General features: G+C 38.4%; 1 protein-coding gene across 5 annotated transcripts in view; it reads right to left on the reverse strand.

The window, feature by feature from the left end:
- Window positions 1–20,184, reverse strand: part of TULP4 (TUB like protein 4) — a 170,402-nt gene extending 150,218 nt beyond the window's left edge. Inside the window, exon 1 of one of the 5 annotated variants that reach the window (XM_068938592.1) lies at window positions 20,087–20,184. The gene's annotated coding sequence lies outside the window, so the exon portion shown is untranslated. Of the gene's footprint in view, window positions 1–5,373; window positions 5,826–19,990; window positions 20,065–20,086 lie in introns of those variants that run through there. The other 4 variants (XM_068938593.1, XM_068938595.1, XM_068938596.1 and 1 more) reach the window with 4 other exon arrangements.
- Between the last annotated feature and the right edge of the window lie 180 nt (window positions 20,185–20,364).

Here is a 20,364-nt window from a genome sequence, read left to right on the forward strand (position 1 = left end):
AGCAATATAAGTTGTTTTAAAGAGAACTTTACTTGATTGTTGTCAATGTGGGGGTGGGGGGGAGAGAATTCAATTTTACTATTTTTTTTTAAATAAAAATCACTGTTACCATTAACTCAATATTTAACTGGAAAGCCGATTCTTTCACTTCAGCTTTGTCAATCTGTAAAGAGCAAGCCTTTGACAGATATCATTTTTATATGCAATCTACTCATTCTACACTGTATTGATGCATTCATTTCTTAATATAGTGACGTCCATCTTAGGACGCAGCTAGATTTCATGGTGCAATTCTTCAACGACTAGATAGTGCTTGCTTTCAATTGATTATAATCTCAAAGTTATGAGGGACGCTATTCCTTTGAGCAAACATTAAGACTTCACCAAGGACGTAATCAAGTGCTGTAAATTTTGATGTGAAATTTGCTTTTTTAGATTTTTTTTTTTAGTTTTACTAAAAAACCTGCCAAGCGTTTCACACCCAACTTTTTCTCTTCCTCCACACTAAGCTCTCAACATTTTTCATTATCTAACCAATGCTTACAACATTTTTTGATAACGCCCCGTCTCAGAACGTATAAAGTGTGAAAACCAGAAGCGAAGTTTCATCCTAGTAGATCGTGTTTTAGACACAGAAGATAAATATACACAAAGAGCTGAAGTTATCCATGCCTAAACAGAGAAAAAACACTAGACTTCTTTGTTTAGATTTCCTTTTTTCCCATTACTGAGTATCATCTTACTGCCTTTACCAAGAAGTGTGAGGATCTTCAGATGAACACAGTAAACTTTTCAAAATAGCCAAAGGAAAGGCTGAACCTACTGATGAGGAAGGTCAATTTCACATATTTTCTACTTAATTATGAAAACTTGGATTTGCAAAATAATAGATGACGTATAACTTATCAGGCTTTCTCTGATGAATCTGATAAATACAGGTCATACTGCAAACACTCATGCACAGAAGTTGCTTTTTTTTCCTTTTAATAAACATGAATGTAAGTTCCTTAGGATTCCATCATGCTTGCAGATTCTAGTCAAAAGTAACAACGAGAATGTAAAAGGAAACTGAGGTCATTTCCTGAGTAATATAGTTTTTACTTGAAATTTTAAAGTTATCTTACACACAGTGACTTTTTTCCTCTTATGTCTGGAATCACTACATATTTAGACAAACGTATTTTAGTACAATTATTTTTCCATTTAATAAATACTTTACAAAATACCTTCAGAGCTTCATAAAAAGCACAGTACTTAATATATTAAATATTATTTTTTATGTTTATCTGCAAGAGTGAAAAACCGTAACAATCGCTGAAATAAAATCTGATGACATATATAATCTATGTTGGCCATTCCCTCTATAAAACTCCATATCTGTACTGAAGGTTCCTTTTCTGCACTGAAAAGCCTGCTTGTAAATCGCTCAAGGAAGACGCTGCTGTTTTTTCTGGTAAGCAGCTTGGCAAGGTAACATCTTTAATCTTGCAGTGTCAGTGGTCTCCTGGAGCTCACAAAGTCTATTAAAACAAATTACACGAAAATATCTTCAGGATTTCAACTCTGAAGCTTAAGATAATCAGTATATTCCAATTCTTTTTAGGTCCAAGGAACACAAGACAGTATACTTCTTCATGTTTAATGATGTCATGACACCTCAATGCTTCATCCATTAACTGTGTATTATCCACAGACCACAGAATACCAGGAGCTTACGAGAAGAAAACTGTACACTTTTTTTGTTATCTATATTAACCAACTGCAATTAAGTCAACCTTTCAGCACCTGTTTGAGACAGTCATTAGAAAAGGTACTATAAGGAACATTTGAGCTTTGAACTTTAGTAGACGGATGCATGAAACAAATTACTCAGACAACAAGGTGAAATATATAATATTTGACAAAACTGATACAAAACCTCTGAAATTAATAACTCAAGGATGTCACTTGAAGCAAATCCTACTCCAACACAAAAATGATATATTACTTTTCACTTACTGCTATACAGAATGAGAGCATGAAACAAAGATAAGTGATGAACAAACAGAAACTGCCATGTCAGAATACAAAAAAATTACATTCCTAACTATTGAAAGAAATGAAAAACCTCAAACAAATATAAGACAACTTAGTTACTGAGCAAGTTCTAAAACTTCAAATGATACACGATACAGATGCTGATTTCAATGAATGGTCAACCTACTAACCCTATATTGGGCTTGTGACAAAGTTGATTAAAACTGTGAAAAATGCAATACTTAAAAAAATAAAAACAAAAAAGTTATCCTTGGCACCTAATTCAAAGAAAGCTTTGTTTGCCTGAAAATGGCCTATTTTTTTTTAAAAAAGATATATTAGAAACAGATATTACACTTAAATAGCTCATCTTGCCTATGACTGTAGACCATTGCAACAGCAAGAGTACTACTGCTACTGTAATCTGTCCATGTGTCTATATGGAAATGTACTTGAAGGGGCTGTGTACTGCCTGTGCCACTGGTCAAAGTAGAATGTGGAAAGGCTTCTAGGGTTTTCTGGGAGAAGGGTGAGTAATCAACTCATAGCATGTTCCAGCATGACATTTCAGTGCATTAACAAAACTGTAAAACAGTAGGAGAACATAAGGAAATGGCATATAGTGTTAAAAAAAACGTTAAATACACTTCTAACAACTATAACATGGACAGCAAACGGATAAATGTTCCACTACAACCGTGAAAAAAGTAAACTCCCAGAGATGACGATTATGCAGGAAGTAACAATATTAAAAAGTAAGTCACCTAAAAGGTTTGCATTCTGTCACAATTACATTTTCCAAACATTCTCTATGTGGTCACTACTACAGTAATCCATCTGCCATAATTAATGGTAGTAAATATGATTTCACTGATGGATAACCACAAAAAAAAAAAAAAAACCAAATATTCCATCCTTTCCTGTTCATCCCTACCAGATATGAACAAAGCCCTTAAACATGCAAATCTTCCATCCATGTAAAAAGAGAGATTTAACCTTTGTTTTTCACCGGAATTCTAGGACAGCTACAGGACTGTAATGCCTACCCAGCCCATTTAAGCCTCTTGTGCATATTAAACGTGTTTGTTATTGCTACTGGATATCAAATAGGTGGGAGAGAATATAAACAAGATTCACGGATTGTTTTTCTCTAAGGAGCAACTACTATTAAAATCATAATATCATCTTATTCAACAGATTTCTTTTTAGTTGCTAAACTGCAATTAGTACCTGAAACAAAGTACTCTGTGAAGTTTTTAATTGGTATGAGCAACAAAATATCACGTATGGATCTCAAACCTAACTAATAGTATAACCAACAAACACCGTGCATCTCCTTCTGTATATCTGATGTTGAATAAAGTACAATAATCTAAAGCTTTCATCTGGAATATTCTACTGTACATGTTAAATAGATATTTCAGTTGCTTTTTACCACACCCTGTAATGCAGGGGGTTTTTTTTAATTTAGTTCATAAAACAGAATAATTTGAGCATTTGTATTCTCACAAAATTTCATTTTAGATGAAGAAATACATCTTACAGAGAGCAACGTTAACGATAAATTAAAGCAAGACAATGTTAGATTTTAGATAGATGTCCTAGAGCATTGCAGAAGTGCAAGGATCTGACTACAGCTAGTATCCCTCTGCCATGCAGTTGCTCTCCCACTGGGATGGAGAGTGCCTACACTGAAATGTGCTACACTAAAACAGTATTTGCTTCTTATACAAAACTGTAAGATGTCACAGGATTATTTCCTCTCCATACTTCAACATTTTAATGCATCAAAAATTTTTAAGCAAAGCACATCAAGGCACTTAAGAGTTTTGGAGCATTCTCCCATGCTCTGTTTTCTTTCATTCTTGGGTCAGATGCCCTCCTCACAATAGCCAAAAGCCAAGTACAAAGCAACAGTTACGGGCTGATAGCCAATGTCTTTCACTGCTGCTTCTCAAAACTGTACTTGAATTGGCCAGGGCTTTAAATGACTAATAGGAAACTCAAGCCTATCTTCTCTATGGCCACATGCAGCTGCAAAAGATAAATGGGAAGAGAACTGAAAGAACATCAGGAGAATTCTTGAAAGAGTTCACAGAAATTATGCAAACTTTACTCAAGAAAGAGGATGACCTCTTTAATACAGCTACTCACTCAGCAAAAATTTGCTGTTTTCTCTTCCAAGAAAATCAGGACTCATACAGGTCATCTGCTGTGTTCCTTTGGTCAACACTTGCTATTGTTTTATTTGCTTTGAAGTAGAGCTACAAATAACTGAAATCTTATCAACTTCCAAAAGAAGCTTCTATAATTACAATGTTTTGCTCTATGGAAATGCTACTGTGTTTCTCATAGCAGTGTTTCAAGTAGTTAGGACCATTCTTCCCACAGAATTATTGAGCCTCATCATTCTTCAACAACAGAAGAACAAGTTTCTCAGGAAACCATTTCTCTGTGTCAGTGAACTAGGACATTTTGCTCTGACAGCATAAGGGCTTGCCATTACCTTTAAATATGATTTTTCATGGCACAATGACAAAGTGACAGTACCTTGGCCTTTTTTTCTTTTTTAAACTCTAAATTTCTCCTACTGTAGCACTTCAATTACATTCAATAGATTCGCTTTTCCACATTCTCTTTCATTATTTTTAAGTAAAATGCAGTCTCTCCTTAATATGTGCAAATTATATAACAGTATTTTCAGAAGTGTTTTATTTGACAGTGAAATCTATCAATATTTCTGAAATATAGGCACTTCACATGTTTCTCTATCACCCTTTCATCTAGTGCATCCATGCAGGCACGAAGCTATAAGGCGAAACAGACACCTGTTTATGGACATTGACGTACTTCCTCTTAAGGAGCAGAGCTGACACGTGATTTGCAAAATTACCGTTATCTACATTCTTTACAACATCTTATCTCTTAACAAATAAACTTGTATGGCAAAAGTTGCAGTACCTGCAGTATATACAAAGGTAGCGTTGCTCCTATAAGCCCTTTCTTGCCACTTACAACATCTTGTGTGAACATTACAAAATCATTTAGCAGCCTTGTAAGACGAGCAAGTATGATTCCTGTTTGAAAAGATGAGGAAACTAAAGGTGCAGGCCTACAGGATGAGCAAACTGCTCAGAGCAGCCTATGCCATAGCAAGATTCTTTAGTCTCCAGCCCTTTCCATGCTCCTCCTAAACCATTCCCAATTGCTTTCCCAGATCCTGCCCTCCTCCCTCTGCTCACCATCGGGTGCCTGTCTGATCCTCACTGGGCAGATTCAGTTTTCTAAAACATCAGAAAATAAATATTCAAAAAAGTGAGTAGTTTTCTGTGAGCTTGAGGAGTTGAAACAACTCACTAAAGGGTCAGAGTAATGTCGGAGCTGAAGCAAAGGAGCAGGCAGGACCCACAAGACTTGGTGCAGGGAGACCTTTCAGAAACAGCAAGACCTCAGACCGCCTCAGCTGCGCCATGGAACTTCCCCATCAGACAGCACTGGAACGTTTCCCTTAATATCAAAGGGGGAGATGACATCAAGGCACAAAGTCAGAATTTACCATTACTGGCTCTCAATCCTGTGCGAAGATCACATCACACATTCAGTTTAGTTCATCTAATGTCTTCCTGTCTATTTTCATCTTGCCTCAAGTTTACTTGTTTTGGATTCACATAACCAACATTCTGCTTTTTTCCCTCTCCTGTTTAAAAATATCCCTCGCTGCTTGCTGAAATATATCTTATGTCAAAATGCTTATCCTCCAGTTTACTGCTGAAGGATAGACAGGCTAGGTTGATTAATTCAAAATGATTTACAATAACCAAGTGCAGTTATGATTTCAATCATCAAGCAAGAAAATTTGATTTACAGTTGATGTACAGTTTAATCTTATTTTGCATTTCTACTCACTTATTTTCCAAAAGAGAACCTATCACTAGAGAGTAGCCTCTCTAGCCTTAAATTGATGTTGATTTGCAAGTAAATTTAGCTTTTACTGCAAATACAGTACTTCTTTTTGCTAACTGGAATGCTACTATACATTCCCATTTAAGTAATTACATAGTTTAAACACATTTATTCCGATTTATGTTTTTCATATTTGATGTCAAAGAACAGCAAATGGTCCTTCTCATTTCCTAGATCAGATGTTCTCCATATTACTATACACATATCCCACTGACACATGCAGTATGTACATATACAATACTGGAACATGCAAGGTACACTTAGTTGTTACAAAATCTGGCAGCGAACAAGAAGTTGCCACTGCCAGTAGTCCAGTACAACATCACCACTGTTGCTGAGCACAGCAAAAAAAGTTGCAATATTTTAAAGGATTGTATTTGAGTATTATCTTTCAAGCTCACAAACGTGTCAAATCAGTTTAAATGGAAACTAGAATTTCATTTAAACACAAATCCAGACTTTACAAAGTTTAGATGTTACTAGTAAAACTACACTAGATGTGTTATTGACTTGATTCATCATGTTTTGCATTGAAAACTACATTTATATTTTTAAACAAAGGAAGTCTCATCTTCAGCTAGTGAAGAGAGGTGACTGTTTCTGGTCACAACATCCCTAACAGAGTCTAGTTGATCTCAACATCACATTTCATTTTTATTATGTTTTGTAAGAGGAAGACATGCTTCTTCAGTTTCTAATTTTGAAGAAGAAAAATTAATGTAAACTGTACCGAAAAAAATACATACAATTTTCTGTCTATGCCCAAGAAAAACTGTTGCAAGCTGATCTGCCCCTTCAGCAAACAGAATCCAACTATTTACCCAGCAATTTCCTCCATTTCAGTGATGTGTCGCACTTTAAAACTTCAGCCAAAAAAGTTATGCATATTTATATTAGAAAAGCTATTTAAATTAAATTTGACGATTCACGCTAAAGAGTAAACATAATAGATTTAGATAAAAAGTTGCAATGAAAAATAAATAACTTTCTACAACCATTTTTAGCTACCTTGTAAATTCCCTCTAACATGTCACAGTAAAGAAAACTTTAAGCTCTGGTAGCATCAGAAAGGCTCCTCCTCCATTGAGGACCCATGCCTACACTTCCATCATTGCGACACACAAACTCTTGAAATTCAGTCTAAAAGCTAACAATAAAGGAAAGACTGAACTAAAAAGTCACACTACAACCTGAAGTGTCCGAGATGCAAGCATATATTCTCTTTTAATGATTCAGCAGTGCGGTTGTAACCTCCATCAGGTATGACGAGAGAAGAAATTAAACTGTCACAGCTAGACTCTCAGGCAAAAGGCCTAAACCAGACTTCAGACACGGTATCAGTTTCCCAGGCTGAGTAAACAGGACAACAGCCTATGCAAATATACCACAGTGTCATCTGCATCTAATGTAAAGGATGTTTAATTAATTAGCTTAGTCAGGATACAGGTGGGGAAAAAAATAATCTGTATCTCTCATTCTAGCAACAGCACTTGCAAGACTGTTACACACACAAAAGAGTTAAAAATAAATCAAAGTTATTGAAGTCGCTTTTATTAGCATTCCAACGAAACGTTAAATCATTTAACATAACAAGTTCATAAAATCCACTAAGATAATCCTGTCTCAATAAATTAGACGCTTTGTTTTTCTAATAACATACTCTCTTCTCCCAATATGAACTCAAAGTACAATGAGTAATCAAGCAAAACAGAGATTAAATACTAATGAAAAAATTAAAATGGTAGTCATTCCTTTCATGTTACTCCTGTAAAGACCCAACTGATAAAAGTATACAATAAGTATTTGTTAAAAACAAACCAACCGACCAACCAACCCACCCACCCACAAACTGCAAACTCCTGAGAGGAGACAGTGTGTTGTCTTCATGCTGGATTCTTTCCAGATACATTTTTGGCTACACTGTAATCATATACCATGACTGGGGTCAGGAGGATGGGACAGGTCATACAAAAATATCTCTTTTGACAATCAGTATGCCCCTGCACCAACCCATAAATTGTCTATATAACCACTATCTTTGTGTATTTAATTTTTGTTCCTGTACAAAAAACATATTTACATGCACAAAAAAAAAAAAAAAACAGCCATGGAGAGTAGGAAATAGCCTTCACAGCTGATCAAAGCCACAATTCAGCAAAGTATGTCTTACTGTGCTCAAGCTATGAACACATTGTGATGCTTTGCTGATTCTAGGCAAGAAAAGAGCCAGGGTATTTGACTGAAGGAAGTTACAACTATATTACCCTACATGAAATTAATTTCTATTTTACTAAGATCATAACCAGCCACTGACAATAAACATTTTTCATTTGGAAGGAACGCTGCTCTGTTGCAGCATTTGCAAGCTTTCCACATCATGTTAAGAAAAAGGCATTTGTCCCAAGGCAGATTCAGATTTATCACCAGCATGAGGGAACGTCTTGCTTATAATTAGACTCATCAGTAAAGGATTTCAGAATTTAGAGGACAAAAATCAAACACAGACTAAATAAATTACTCCAGGAAAATCTTAAGTTTTTGCCCAGTTTGTTTATAAATATCAGAGATATTATAAACACAAGATATTCCACTTGAATAAATGCTAGGGCATGTAAGAAATAACTCTCACAATTTGAGGTAACATAATGTTTCTTAAAAGCCTTTGATCCTTCAAACACTAGAGAGCGTAGAACCTCTCTCTATTAAGTCTGAAAAATCTCAAAACAAGAAACGATATTTTGGCTTTCAGATCAGTGGCTATTAACTCTAATGTTGATTTAGATAAAACACTGTTAGGTCAAAAAAAGAGTTCTGAATCTGAAATAGTCTTAATTTTCTAAAAGACTGAACAAAAGGTCTTCTCCTGTAAGTTCATGGCAAGCATGCTGCAAAATGCACTACATATCCTAATTCTGCCAAACACACTGTGCACTTTTGCGCGTTTTACTTGGTATGGAAACAGGCATCTCCTGCAACTCTTCCCTCCCTATCATCACTTATTCATTCTTTAAAATTGAGAGCTTTGAAATACTCTGCAAGAAAAGCTTAAAGTAGAAGGCTATTGAGTACTATGGTACAGGCCGCGTGACAAACACCAGGGCCCGTGCAGATCGCACAAACCTTAAGAGTCTCACTTAGGGGAACAACACACAGTATCAACAGCACAGCCACAAGAGCTTGTCCTGAAGGGAAATCCCAACAACGCAGAACAAAAAGGCAAGAAAGTAGTATCATCTTTTGACAAATTTAAACTCCTGAGACACCCCTGAACTTGCTCAGCTACTCAGAGAAGGCAAGTAAACTTCTGACGACAGAGAATAAGCCTTTCCAAAAACAGAAAGGAAAAAGATAGGTAAACAAGAGACCTTGCAAAGAGGTCTGGCAAACAACTCAAGGTGAGACACCCAGGAAGCCTTGCACCACAACTTGGGAAATCTTAAAAGGAAATTTATCATGAAAGAATGCCACCTCCTCCCCAAATTTCTGGAAAACCATCCGTACCAAAGCACTGATGGGCATCAATATGAGTAATAAGGACCTTCTTGCTTTTTCTTATGCCTCTCCGTGACCTAGGGAATTTTATCTTTGCCTTTTGGTCTCGAAGTATAGATCTTCTGCCAAGGTATCTGACTCCACGCAGGAAAAGAACAGACCAATCAACAGTCGTCTAAGTGAGGGAACCAGCTTCATACTTGTATCGTGAATTTACGTCTAATGACGATAGAAAATCCCATAACTACTTTCTCTGGAAAAAGCACTACTGTAGCTCAACCAAAGTGCTGAACTTCTTCACATAAAATGCAAAGATAGCGCTGTGCAAATGTTTAGACTACATGACTCTGACACTTAATCCTGGTCTTAGCAAATCTAAGACATTATAGTGTGTGGTATGCAATACATATTTTATTATTGTTCAAAACACAAATTCAAGGAATATTAGTTAAGTGAGTTTTAGACAAAGTTGTTACAGGAACTGGGATTCTGTCCACCAGAAACACTCCCAAGTAGGTAGGATGAGACTTTTCAATGAAAGGTCATCCATGCCTTATTTACGTTGTTTCAACAAACAGACATTTCTAAAGGACTGCGGAAGTGAAATCCTCTACGTCTTTAGTCAAAATCCCATGACAAAAAGGCATCTCTTTGGATAAAGCTGAACAGCCGATAGATGTATTTTCTACTACACAGGAGAGAGAGAAACGTGCTAAGACTGTTCCATCAGCGCCTTTCCTCATGTATACCCCTTGCCAATAAATGATCAATATAAACTCAGCATGGCTAACTCTCCAAACTTTCAACACCAAATTTTCAACATACCACCTACTCATTCACCACTACTCTGAACCCTTTTCTTCTTCCACTGTCTGAACTTAGTCTTACAACTACATCAGCGCTTTAGCAGATATGCCCAATTATGTGACCTACACAGCTACCACAGGTATCCAGGCATGCACCTATTACCAATCTGATTATTTCAAGTTACCATTACTCCAGCATCGCTGTCGTCTGATGGTTTACAGACACGCAAGAGAAACCCCACAAGAGCTCACAATCTCAAGAATCAACATGAGAACAAGGAAATAAGGAGTCGCTTAACAGTATTTATAGCTATATCTGCCTCTCTGTTTTTCTGCATATTTTTGTTTCAACCTTTACCTAACCTACCCACCTTCAGTTAAGTGTATGTTTGAACCATTTCCAACTGAAAGACAATTTTATTTTAACGTGGCACTGAACTTCAAATCTTTTATTCAATGTCCTCAAAGTGCTCCATTAGCCTCAGTGCTCAAAGGGGAAGTAGAAAGAGAGCATTATTCCATTTATACTGCTGAGTAAAAGACAGTTAAAGCATCTCAAGGCAATACAGAAGCTTGTGATAGAACTGGGAGAAAAGTACAGGAGTTCTGACTCCCAGATTGCTCCTGTAATCATCAACTAACGCACAACAAACATCAATCCCAACTGCAACTATTAACTCACATTAACACAGGCTCATTTGAAAAAACAAAACAATGAAATTCATCAGAGCACGAATCTACCTGGGATTGCAGTTGCTTTTTAATGTTATATGCAGGCAACCTCCTAAAGCGTGTTCCACCTTCCCAATCACAAGACATCATTACAGTAAGCACCAAACAGGCAGAGGCAGCACTTGGAACACCCACCAGGAATTACTGAAATACCTGAGGTTATCTTGCAGATAAGTGGGGCTTCCCCTACATCAATTATTCTGAAATCTGATGCAGAGGACTCATGCATGCATTTAGGAAGGACTGGACAAGATCCCAAAATTCATTAGGATTTCTCAAATGAAGGTAAAATCCAAGGCCATTAAAGTTAAGTGAAAACACGGTAGAATCCTTTTTAAAAAAAGATCATGCTCTGCAGCCAAGCATAGGTTCAGTTATCTTCTTTTTAAGTTGGGACAATTTTCAAGATAGATTTTTAGATCCACTACATAATGAAGTGCTTCAGAACAAAAACCCAAGTTTTCTTTCCTGGCTGTACCCGCTACAAAGGCATAGCGGAAAGAAGGAAGCAATAATAAAATAGTCTTGCCTAGAATACAGCAGGACTGCAAAATTCTAAATTTCAGTAAAGGACAATAACAATGTCAGCATCCAAGTAGGGTCACAACTCATAACCAGAAGAGCTAGAAGGAAATTGCTGTAATTATTATAAAAAACACTCACCATATAATCAAGTTCTCAAACTCAGAGAAACTGTATACTTTTTACTATGTTCTCTTGTACCTCTCTCCATTCAACCTGCATCATCTCAAGCCTATTCTTATCACCTCATGGTGTTATCACCTCATGCATTGAGAAATGCATTCAAAAAAGTCATTTGGGGCAGTCAACACAGAGATAGAACTGAGCACTATCAGCATTTAAAGATATTTCAAGGCATGCCTCCACACTACTCCTGCCAGTGAAAAAGGCAATAACCCAAACCCTTTAACACATTCAAAGGGAGAAAAGCTATTCCAAGAGCCTCAGTAGGTCAGGCTCAGAAAGCTATGAAATCTTACGTCTACTCACCAATAAATCAAAGCAGAAGTAAACGGAAGTGCAACAAATAGACAGTTCATGCAGTATCTGCCAAAACATGGCTGGTAAAGAATCAAGATGATCCAAATCCTCACAACACATCCGTCCCATCTTATCTTTCTTGCCTTCTTACTTTTCTTAACCAAAGATGGATAACTGGTAGCAGATCTACTCCTGGACACATACTAGCAAATCTAAGTTATCATTTCCCACACAAATTTCACATGAGTGTTTTAGAAGAGCTTTTGCTCTCTGTCCAACTTAAAGAAAACGTTGGTCATTTCCACCCACAAAGATTCTCAGTTTTCCCTCTCATCCTCGGACAACAAGGAAGAACATAAATTCAAATCCAAAATACGGAAAAAAGGTCTCCCAGTACTTCCAGAGTTCCGGTGAGCAAAGCTATTTTAAGACCAGACAAATTGTTTTGCCACCACAGCTCTAAACAATTAAATCACAAATACTTTCCCCCCAGATCAGATAGAAGTTTCCTCACACCAGAGGCATTTAAACCAGATTCCAAGGGGGAAAGTGGAAGTCTGAATTAAGTAAATTATCCAATCTTTGGAATAATTTCCCTATGACGGTGACAAAAAAAATCTTCACATTTGCATCCTATGAGACTAGGACACTACCTTTTAAGAAATCTTTAAGCCATTATTGGTCACTTTGAGCCCAGAACAAGCACTAGTACTATTCTGGCCATCGGTTCTCTACCTAACAATTGCAAAACCCAATGAGTACTGAAAATAAAACCGTTCTTATGAGAACGTCCCATATAATCCTCCTCTTCATCTCCCATGCTACAACATTATTCTCAAACCACTGAGCTCGTATTTAATTCCTTTGATGAAACAGTAGTTTTCAAGCCCAATTTCTTTATTAATACAAAGAAGTACTTGAACAAGCTTATGAAAACATCAGGGAGGAACTAATATTGTGCAGGCATACGCCTACCGCTAATGCTGAGCTCAAATTATACCGTTTTATACAGTATACTTTCCTGAATCTTACTATATGTCCAGAAAACAGACTCTCAAAACAAAAATTTGTCTTTTGAATATTGGGAAATAATGTGGGAAATATTACAGTATTCTAGATCTAATACACATTCCACAGAGATATTCTGTTGGTATAAGGACAGAGAGAAGAGCGTTTCTTCAGCAAGTTCGCAGAATTTGGAGGGCATTTACCTCTGGAAGGTCAGCAACTTAGAGGAACAAGACTGAATCACTTAATTCCATAATTCAAATTTGCTTCTAATAGAACCCTGTCGCTGCACAGAAATTTTCGTTGTTAAGGGAAACACATCAATTCTTGTTCATGGCAGCCTATTACCTATAGTAAGTCCTATTATGGATTGCATCTTTTGAAGAACCATGTCCCTTCCCCCATCCCTATAATCTTTCTTTTTTTCATCCTTATCTCCTCTTGTGAAAAACTGCAAGTGGTTCCAAATTCCACACCTGTAAAATGAGCTGGTTTAATTTTATCCCTTGATCATTTATCTAAGATAACAGATTTTCACTGCATAGCTTCCTATGCCATTATAACATTCAAATGCATTTATTTAAATCTCTCTCCCAGCATTCAACCACTTTTACTGCTTTATTTATTTCATTTTGTAAAGAGTTACCGGATGAGGAGAGCCATAACCCCATTTTCTATTCTTTCCTGCCAAGAAGAATTAAAAGACCATACGTTGCCATAAAGGATCCTTTGCATCATGCACCAAAGAAAATATCCTTAAAGATCTGCCACGAAACCCTAACCCTTAAGAGGAAAAAGGAGGAAGCCAAGTCAGGGATGAGTCCGCATGAAACTAGCATGGGCCCCAGCAGCCTCCACAGCAATCCAAGACTGGAAAGGCAAATCAAACTTGTTTGCTTTATTTCCTTTATGTCTTACAGGTGGAGTGAAAGTTGGATCAGTTAATGAATATAGCAGAGTGCCATTTCATTACATTCTATTTCCAAATTATTCTAGAATGTCTTAGAATGTTTTCGATGACCCCATGATAAAGATAAGAATACCACCTGCCCTCTGCTACTGCAAAAATTGCACATCCAAAGTCTGAATCAAAACTTCCTTCATTCTTATAGACATTCAGACTTGGCCATTACTTTTCAAAAGCACGCTTTTTATACTTGTCGTGTTTCTACAGATACAATTCACATACAGATATGAATGTTGTCATCTTTAAAAGAAAAGATACGTTACTAAAAGCAAAACTGACTACAAGCAGTTTTCAGGTTCCACTTCAAGAGAAACACAGAATGATAGAAATACAGATAGATAGATATGGCACACAAATTGGACTTTATAAAAAATGAAAAGTTATTTTTATATATTTATCTGTAAATAAGAGTGTCCACACATAAGTCCTGACATTTCATTTTTACATATCAAGCAGTTAACTTCACCCGCACAAGTTTGACGTAAAATTGTACAAAATAAAAATAACAAGCTTTTACACTATGTAAATGCAAGGAGTGGTAGAATCACAATTTTTAAGTTGCCAACAGCCTACCCAAAAAGTGAGCGCTTACGCATCTCTCGTTCTTGCATCTTGGATGCTGTGGATGCTAAAGATCTCAAAGGTTCAAAAACAGACTGTATAAATTCCAGTATTAAATACCAAATGATTAAATACCAAAACGTCTGCTCAGAGACCCCTAAACTGCAACCTGCTAGAAGCTTGCTAGGTATCTGAAGGAAGTATCGCTATCTCTTGCCCCATTATACCAGGCATATACCATGTGCCCCATTATATCAGGCATCTGCTATTGTCCACTGTTAAAATCAACTTACAGATGTCAAAACACCTTTGGTCTGAGCTGATACAGACCCTTAGGTCCGTATTTTTACGCATGGGAAAAAGGACGGTGAAATATCTAAAGCTGATTCAACACCTACACTGTTCGATTTCCTCATTTCCAAACATTATGTAGGGCATTTGTATGGCAGCCAAGGTATTTATACAGTAACAGTTCTTAATATACTCATATCACTCATGAGAGCTACGGAAGACACAACAAATATATAACTCTTCCTACTTCTCCCTTAGCTGAATGCACTCCTCCTTTCAAGTTTTACTTAATGCTTAAAAATAGCTTTATGAGATATTTCTGATATTTCCATACAACATTAACTTTTATCCATCACCTGTAATACCTTCAAGAGATGATTGATTTGTCTCTATTTTGCATGTGATTTTTATTTGGGTTTTAAACATGTAGACCTTTGGGGATATCTTTTTTAAATTATTTATACCTGAAAGGACTTCCTAGAAGTTGTTCTGCCATGCCATTAGAATAGTGACATCTGTTCTTTATCAAGTACAAGCAGTAATAACATTAGTAACAATACTTAGGTGCCCAATTTATCAGGGTCCCACTGTACTAGATACTGCTCGAAAACAGAATAAAAATGAGAGTTCTCCTCTCACAATTTTAAAATTTCATTATCCATGGTCTTTCTCCAACTGAAAAGCCTCCTGTAGACTATACGCCATCAGAATCTCAGCAGGTAGCCAACCTTTGTTTTTCATGACAACTTCATTTGCTAATTAACTTCAAACCCACTGCTCTTCTACGGTACTCTTAACATACAGGCAGAAAGCTTCCTTTTCTTTCATATTGTTTCCAAAATTTATTACTCCTTCCTATGTTTTCCTTCTGCTTAAATGGAGCAGGTACCATTGATAAAGTATCATTGGTAAAGTATTTGTAGTAATTTTCTTTAAATGGCTACGCAAATAGATCAGGTTTTGGCCTCCTTCCAAATTTTACTTTGCAATTATTCAAACCAATAAAACAAGAGATACTTGAAGATTTTATTTAGAAATCCGTTTAGCAGACAAGATATTCACTTCAGCAAATATGTAATGAGAAGAACATCTTCAAAGGAGAGAAATCTATTCCACTACACGTACAAAGCAAAGGAAGAACTGACAGGATGGACCGATGCTAGCACTGAGAAGTGCTAAATCTCTTATATTCTAATGTGAGAGCTAATCCTCAAATACATCTTTTGTAAAGAGGACTTTACATTAGACAAGGACATTGGAGAGAATTTGAACCCAGGATGCTAGTCAGGATATTAGGAAAGTGGATGACTCTCAGCTGGATCTGCTAGCTCTGAAACTATGCAGAAAGTAGTAATCACAAATGAAATAGGAACTCCACGCTATACAAACAGTCCAGCTTTCCAGTGGGAGACTGTCCAGACCAGCTTTGATATATTATAGCTATCAGGGATTTGATGTGCAGCTGACAAATACTAACGTCTTTCATGAACATAAGTACAAAGTGAAAACTATTATCAGAGGCCATTTAAGAAATATTAAAGTTTTAAAGTTCTATAAAGGATGTAAACAAAGCCTTGAGTTTAAAAACATAAGGCAAAATAGAAATAATAGATCAAATATTTATATATGGATCAAAGTAAGAGTCACACACAGGAGTAGGGACTGAGTCATGAACACAGATTTAGGCAGAAAAACATAATACATTTGCATTTCCCCCAGACCTCAATGTTGACATCAGATCTGTGCTAAAGAAATCTAAATCCACACAGATCTAACTGGAGTCTAGATCCTACTCTGCCTGCAAGCAGATGCTGTTTTTCCATGGAGTCAACTGAAATCCCTGACTACACCTTTAAGACCACAGGCAAACATTTCCTTACAGTATGTAATGCTTCGTTCCCTTCAGGAAAGGGTTTACAGCTTCAGTTATATAAACTTATGTATCTATCTGGAAAGTATCATTCACAATGAGTTCTCACACAAACAAAATAATAACCCCCGCCCCCCCATTATCAAAACTATTGTGTACTTCTTCACCTGTATTTTATGCCTAAATGAGAATGCTTTAATGTATTCACTTGAATTAAAAACAAAATAAATAGTTTTCTGTCCTGTTTTGCAAAATATCAATCCCATATAGAGGATCAAGTCCCAAATTAAAGCTATCTATTAAAATGCACCAACAGTATAGTTAGAGATAATCATCTGAACGCCAGAATTAACAGAGGTAGTTGCAAAACAACCATTTAAGAGTGTGCACAACACACCACTAGTATTAGAGGTTTGTTCTGCTGCCATACGGATTACAAAAATGGGGCATTTATGAAAAAGAAACGGTTCCAGTCAAAAAATGAAATGCAAGATTCCAAATCACTAGCTATGATCAGCTCTGCAACGTGGAAGAGTGAAAGTGAATGAAACCAAGGAGATACGAGGATGTCTGGCCATACAAATAACTCATTCAAAATCCCCCTCCTTTTTTTTTTTTTTTCCCCCCCCTAATAAATATCAACAGACATCTGTACAAACTCTCTTAGCAGCCACGCTCCTTGGTAACTGAACTGGAGGGCATGTACCATTGTTACTTCAATCACCTGAACAGAGGCCTGTCCTGAATCATTCTCTAACTCATCAATGAATTGGGTTAAGTCTTCAGCAGGGTCCCTTCTGCCATTAAGCAGAGACTTTGTTCTACCTAACAAAGCGCAAGCTTAGCTTCCAATCTGACTATGGAAGGTACAATATAAAATGACCTCATGCATCATTAAACAAAACTAAAATTTTGTAACACAAACCTGTACTAAACAGAAATATGACTTTGTGTTTTTACCATAAGGATGGAAGTCAAACATCTGATCTTATTGTTAGGCCCTTTTATACAGAGTTTCTTATATTGATCACAGGCAGACAATGACCGAATAATTATATAAACACGTGCACTGACACATCTTAGAAGAACTATAACTTTTTTAGAGGATAGTTATAAACAAAACCAATTTTACTTGAAAGTTCAGCTGAATCAAATATTATTTTGTGATTAAAATATGATTTAATGGGCTAATGGGAATTACATTGCAACAATTTCCTTGGTGTAAGTTTACGAGGAAACCATTTAAAAATCTATGCATTAACTTACTGAAAAAGATGAATACTTTAGATTGTCCATAATGTGCTCAGTATAGTTCACAAACTGAGCAGATTTTTTTTTTTAAAGAATAGTTGCATATTTTGTAAGGGTCTTACAATAAACATCCATTGTGGAATTCATTCCCATGTAGTCAATCTGTTGCTAGAAGTGACAAGAAGTACTATATTAAAAAAAAAAAAAAGTCTTTCCCTGAAACTCATTCACAACAACTATAGCTGTCAGTTTTCTAAGCTGTTTTTAATCTTTTAAATATCTATCTATCTATATACACATATCAACCTACTACCTCCTTTCAGTCCAAAAACTGACAACGACCTCCTAATTAAGGCTCCATCCAGGGAGGAAATACTCAGACTTTTTTAACAGCAGTTCTGCTTTGCTTGACATTCATATTGCCTATGAAAAACGTGGCAAACTCTGGCAAACTTTCCTTATAAGAGCAATTTAGTTAACTTCATGTCAGCAGCTCCTATTTCTTGAAAACAGATATCTTAAGTTCTAAGTCTCAAATTTTACAACCTATCTGTAAAGCCATTAGGAAACAATTTTATTCTTTACAGCTCCCATATAGGCCAAAAACTCAGATGTACATGCCTCTTACCTAACCTATTTAAAAACACAGTATGTTGCTGATGAAGCAGTAATCCTTGGACAGGCAAATTCCACCCTGGCAAAATGGAAGTGCCTACAGGAATTGCCTGACTGCAATTATATTTTTAAAGACGCAAAGAAAGATTTTTTTCTATTCAGAGACTTCTGTCTATTTGTTTTTTGAAAGCACGTAAATCTAAGTACTGGAAGAAAAAAAAAGCTCTTAAATACTTAAACATCACATCTAACATAGGAAGTCCCTTGACCTCAAACTGCTGGAGACCTGGCTGGTTTCCCAAAGCTTCACTACATGATCACCCGGTTGTTATACTGTTTCCTAGGCATCTGCTATTTGGCACTTTCAGAAACAGGATATGGCGCTAGACGGACCTTCAATCTGGCCCCATAAAGGTGTTTCCACTGTATGTGTCAATGTGTAATTCAAAATTAAGTACTGAACTGGTAAATGATTTCTGCACTTTTTAGCCAGCCTCTAGCAAGCCAGGGCGCTCAAACACGTACACATGTGGACGTTTATGGAAACGCATGATGTAAAGGCACAACACAAAAGAACGTAAAGGAGTTACATTTGCTAGGCAAATTTTACAATACCACCGGGTAAATTTCCAAGCCGTCTTCCCTCCCCCTCCGGAGGAGGAAAGAGGAGGGAGGAGGCAAAAAGGGAAAAATAAGATTAGCAGCGACACAGACAGTGCGCGGAGGGTCACAGGTGATGCAGGAGGCAGCCTGGCGCTCCCGGACCCGCCGACCCGCACCAGACCCCAACGGCCGCCGCCCGCCCCGCCCCGGACCCCAACGGCCGCCGCCGCCACCGCCCCGCCCCGGACCCCAACGGCCGCCGCCCGCCCCGCTCCGCGCCGGGGGAGGCAGCAGCCGGAGGAAGAGGAATCTCCCCATCCCAGCACCCAGATTTCGGTGCATCCCGAACTACAGGAAGAAAGGAAAAATCAGGTTTCCTAGCCAATCGCCTGTCCTTTAGTTTTTGAGACTGGCTGGGGGAGGGAGGGGAAAAGAAAAAAGGGGGAGGGGGGGCTGTGGCTCTCTGCCCAGGTCGCTGTGAATGAGGCACGCCGGAGCAACGGCTAAATAAAGGATGTATATACGTTCAGAAGGTGTTCTGTAACCACAGCACAAAATGGACTTCTTTCCCAGCGGCTGGCGCTCTTTCTCTCTCTCTCTCACACGCACAGGTGCCCCACCGGAACAAAAGAAAAACAGCCCCGGAGCCGCCGCGGCCCCGCAGAGCGCCCAGCCGGCCCACGGCCGCGGCCCCCTCACCTGCGGCCCGGCCGCCACACCCTGCTCCGGGCACAAGGGGAACGGGGCACCCCCCACCCGCCCCACCGCTGTTGCCCTGCACCGCACGCCGCCGCCGGCTCTCCCCGCACTCACCTCGGCGGGACGCGGCGGCCTCCCCTACGCCCGCCCGGCTCCGCGCGCCTCTCCCTCCCCCGCCCGCCCGCCCGCCCGCCCGGCTCCGTCTCTCACCGCTACCGGAGCGCCGGCGGCCGCTGCTGCTGCTGCTGCCGCTGCTGGGCCCGACTCCTCTTCCACGTGACCCCGCCACGTGACCACCACACTTCCCCGGGCCTGGGCCAGGCCCCGCCCCCGCCGCCTCCCGCCCGTGCGCGCACCCTGCGCCGCCGCCGCCGCCGCCGCCCCTGGCTGCGGGCCGCAGCCCGCTGGTAGGGCCCGGGCAGCGCGGCGGCGGCCTGGCGTCGTCAGCGCAGCCTGGAGACACATCTGACGCCCCCTCGCGTCCGCGT

This window comes from Struthio camelus, chromosome 3, assembly GCF_040807025.1.
Source record: "Struthio camelus isolate bStrCam1 chromosome 3, bStrCam1.hap1, whole genome shotgun sequence".
NCBI classification, from domain to species: domain Eukaryota; kingdom Metazoa; phylum Chordata; class Aves; order Struthioniformes; family Struthionidae; genus Struthio; species Struthio camelus.